This window comes from Phalaenopsis equestris, unplaced genomic scaffold (assembly GCF_001263595.1).
Source record: "Phalaenopsis equestris unplaced genomic scaffold, ASM126359v1 Scaffold000002, whole genome shotgun sequence".
Classification (NCBI taxonomy): domain Eukaryota; kingdom Viridiplantae; phylum Streptophyta; class Magnoliopsida; order Asparagales; family Orchidaceae; genus Phalaenopsis; species Phalaenopsis equestris.
This window is the reverse complement of record NW_018164444.1, coordinates 60,306,705-60,311,584: the sequence shown is the minus strand read 5'-3', so window position 1 is coordinate 60,311,584 and position 4,880 is coordinate 60,306,705.

The following is a 4,880-nucleotide window of genomic DNA, read 5'->3' as shown; positions in this document are numbered from 1 at the left end:
GATTAAGATTTGTATTGATAACAAGTCTGCAATCGCGCTAGCAAAGAATCCTGTTTTCCACGATAGAAGCAAGCACATTGATATGCGTTATCACTACATCAGAGAATGCATCGAAAGAAGGGAGATACAAGTGCAGTACGTGAAGTCTCAAGACCAAGTTGCAGATATTTTTACCAAGCCACTGAAGAGTGAAGACTTTATTAAAATGAGAAGTTTGCTTGGAGTCACAAAATCAAGTTTAAGAGGGGGTGTTGAAATATAAACTTGTTTTAGTTGTTTAAATAAAGCTTAATTTCTATAAGCTTATTCTAGAATATGTGGTAGGTATGAAATTATTGTGTAGTAGGTGTGGTAGGGGTGGTAGGTGTTGAATTATTGTGTGGTAGGTGTGGAATTATTTGTAACCATTGGATTGTAATTGTGGTGGCACAATCTTAGCCATTAATTTAGGAGGTGCCACTAGTATAAATAGGGGTGGAGTCTTTGAGTTTGTATCAAGCCAAGTTAAGGTGTTAAATAAGAGTGAAGCTTCTTCCATAAGTTGTTTTTTAGCCTTTGTCATTTCCTAAAAGCTTTTCCATCCCAACACACCCGACTTAGTGGTCGTTACGGCTGCCTGATCCCTTCCAGTCAAATGTCCCTGCTGCGCCTACATACACTGGTTGTACAATATGTAATTGTATAACTCATCATTCCTATAAATAGATGGTCCATCTCATGAATAAATTTTACACAAATTTACTATTCAATATTGTGTTATTTCTTTGTTTGCTCTCTCTCTCTCTCTCTCTCTCTCTCTCTCTCTCTCCCTTCCTCCCTCCCTCATTTCAGCGCTCTATTCCTTAGTCGTGTCTCCTTGAGAGTTTTGGAGTCAACATCTTAAGAAAAGTGGTGAGTGTGAAGTCATGCCATCGACGAGAAGAGAAACATGATGATCGTAGATAAAAGTGGGTGCCCAAAGAGAACTAGTCAACGTAGAGCCCCCACGAGATGACATATACGAGTGAATGCAACGGGGGATATAAAAGAGGAGTACTTAGATCATGGATCAGGTGTCGAGTCAAATCGCTGATGTCTTGAGGGTCGTCGCAGCCCTAAATAGGGAATCAGACCCCTTTTAGTTATATAAATTCTAAAATTAGAATTTTAGTTTAGCTTAAAGGGTGATAACGACAAATATTATGCACCATAACTTGCTTTTTAACTTATATAAGACATGTAGGAACATGAAAGAACAAGTCTAAGACATATATAAGTATCGCATGTGAAAATCAACACTAATTAATATAAATCATATAGTAAGGTAAATGTGAATATTCAAACAGAATAATCAAAACTAGAACAACCGAGAGCAAAGTAAACATGAATAATGAAAGTTGTGCATCTCATATCTACTGAGTCAATAAACATAACATAAGTATTGTCTACCACATCACATACATAAAATTACAAAATATTAACTTCCACAGGAAAACTTCAACAACATCAACATAACACAACTAAAATAGATAAAAAATTCAAATCAACAACAGAAGTAAAACTGCGATCCAAGTAATAAAGTTAGGAAGGACTAAAGAATCTCTCCTACTCCTCTCTATCATCATTCCCATCATACTAATTTACAGGCATGTAATTTCCTTGCAAAACTCAAATGATGAGGCAATAGGAAACTCCACTGGATATGGCTCCATATTCCACTAGTTGTGTCAATACATCTCCTATTGGGCAGCATGCATGATATCGAGCCTGATACTCAGAATAGCACCAATGCTAGTCTGCATAATAGCTCAAAAGCTCTATCAGGTCATGTAATTGCTACTACAAAATCCCCTAGTCCACGAAGAGGGTATCTTGTTGCTCATAAAAGGATGCAATCAAGATTGTAGGCTCTGGACAAGAATAAGGAGTTTGTCTGGAGGAACTCTTACCACTCTCAAATAATGTCTTTCTATAGGTCCCAATAGTTTTCTTCAAGATAGGTTGAAGGAGATGAAGCTGCTCTTCTCAACTTTCAAAATTCACTCCCACTCTCAGACACAGAGCAAAATTCACAGATGGATGTTATAGCCTGATTGTAGTTCCTCCCATAAGGATATTATAAAGAAAAATATTGATTATATTTCCTACATCTACTTGCTGCTCCTAGTGCATTCCATAGCTCAAAATAGCTCTTTCTCTCGTAACATCACACATTAATTGAAGGCAAGAGTTTTGTTAATATAAAGTGATGCAAAGCTTTGAACTCAACATTTAAGATAGCGATAGGGAAAATAATCTTTATATTATCATGTACCATGACCATCCATAACAAACTTGATGATTTCATCAAGATCAATATCAAAAGGAATAAAACCTGAGTACAAATTATCATGAATATCAGGTAGCTCAAAAAATGAGTTGATTTTGATGGAGCAAAAATCTATCTGTCACAAAAACTTTCTCCCCATCATGCTCCTTTAGATTAGCATAGAATTCTCATACAACTGGTATCACTGCAACCCCGATTTCATAACAAAATCTATCCCATTTTATCTCTATGATTACACCCTCTATGCTTTCTTTTGTCTCCCAAAATTATCTTTCATGTTTGATCTTCGACCCCAAAAAATCATTATATCGCGACAAAATAAATTTGCTTTTTCTCATTCTTAGTTTCAGGGACCATGAAGTTGATTATGGAAATGAAGGAAATTTGGCAAGGAAATGAGGAAATTGGGTAATGAAATGAGGAAATATGGTGAAAATTTGAGATAATGGGGACAAAGGAAATGAAGAGAATGAAAAGATGATTGAGTGAAAGTCTTGGAATGAAAATCTCACCTATAAGTAAGGGAACCTAGTCGCCCTTCCTCCTCTTTCATCTTCTCCTTCGATCATGGGTTGCAAGACAATGACTATTAATGCTTAGAGCAAGAGAAATCCCTCTTCTTCAGCTAAGGCATGAAAAATGGAGGGAGTAAGCAAAAATGGAGGGTTAAGAAGGCCCATGTGTGATATATAAAAAAAGATGTAAATCCAAATTAAGAGTGGGGTGACTGAGGTGCTTGAAATGGCACCAGGTACATTAATGAAGAGCCTAGGAGCTAGTGTGGCGCTTGAGCACCTGCTAATGACCAGCAAATAGACACCGGTGTAGTATCTGGGCTCCTGCTAATGGCTAGTGCCTAGGTTCTAGTGTGAAGCTTGGGCACTACCGAGGGTAAGGTATATGGTTAAAAAAAGAAAATCTCTAAGTTCTAAATATCCTAATCACACATATTGCTACCTAACAATAAGTTAAGAAATCCAAAAACACAAATACTCAAAAATATAAAACAAAAGAAACATGTAGCAATACTAAAGTCAATAAAAAATTAACACAGGATAATTCTTAGGTTATCTCCCAAAGTAACACTTGGTTTAATGTCCTTAGCCAAACAGTGCGAGGTTTATTAGTTAGGATGATCCAAAGTTAGAGTCTCTTTAAGGACAATTCTAACTCCTAAATATAATTTCAATATTTTCCATTATCTTTAAAAACTGGAGTTGTTTTTTATGTTAGTAGCACCAAAATGATAAACATTCATTGTTGTGAATAGTCTCGATCACCTGGACTTTAATTTTCTTGGAAATAGTTTCAATCAAGAGTTATATAGTAAAACCACTTGTTTGGGTGTAAATTATTTTCTCATCATCTTATGATCATATCACTTTTTCATATGTTCCTTATATAGTTTATCCTGTTTATAAGCTTCATTCATAATTTCCTCCAATTCATTCAACTGTAGATGTTTTTTGTCTGCCGAGCTTTGAGATTAATATTAAATTGTATGCTTAACTGTTTAATAAGCTTTATGTTTAAGTTTTACTGACAAATGATAGACTTTTCCAAGTTTTAACCTATAGGGTGACATACTTATGGGTGTCTTAAAGCCAACCCTATAAACCCATAAAGTGTCATCCAACATAACTTAAAGCTAAATTTTACGGAATGTTTGTTTCAAGAAGAATGCAAATGTATGAAGCATCTTCACTCTAAATTTTAATTTTATTGGAAAAATTTTTATTTTTTGCCTCAATAAAATGTCCACTTTAACATTTGAAGAGTCATTGTACATGGAAAGTTTAAAGTTCCTTCTTTGTGGTGACAAATTTCAAGATGTAAATTAGTGTCCACATTTCATCGGACATTGAAATTTTGAAGTTGTCATCTTTAGGTGACAAAATTTTCAAGACATGAAATATTTTTTATTAAAAATAAGGAGCAAATAATATAAATTAAAAATCAACCTAGTCAAACTCACAATAATTATCATATGAAATATATTTATATGAATTAGTGTTAGATATAGTGTATCATTCCTATTTAAAAAAAAATTTATCATAAAGGCATTTGTTTGTGTGTGTGTCTATATATTATATTCATTAACATAAGCACGACTACTACAAATGTGTTTATTAAGCTTAAGAATGTTTCCTTTTCTTTAAGGTTGTTAATGCACAACTAAAGAATCTCTCTTACTCTTCTCTATCATCATCCTAATCCATAGTCATGTAGTTTCCTCATAAAGCTCAAATGGCAAGGCAGTAGGAAACTCCACTAGAACATGTGTCATATACTATTTGTGTAAATATATCTTCTGTTGGGCAACATGATATCAAGCTTGTACTCATACCAGTCCTAATGTTGCTCTGCATAATGGCTTCAACTTTCCACCATGTCATGTAATTCCTATTAAATATTCCCCTGGTCCATGGAGAGGGCATCAAGGCACTCATAAAGGGAAGTAATAAAGATTAAGGCCTCTGGACGAGAAGAAGTAATACGTCTGAAGGAACTCTCACAACTCTCAAGAGAAGTCTTGTTATAAGTCCCAATAGTCCTTAAGGAGATGAAGTTG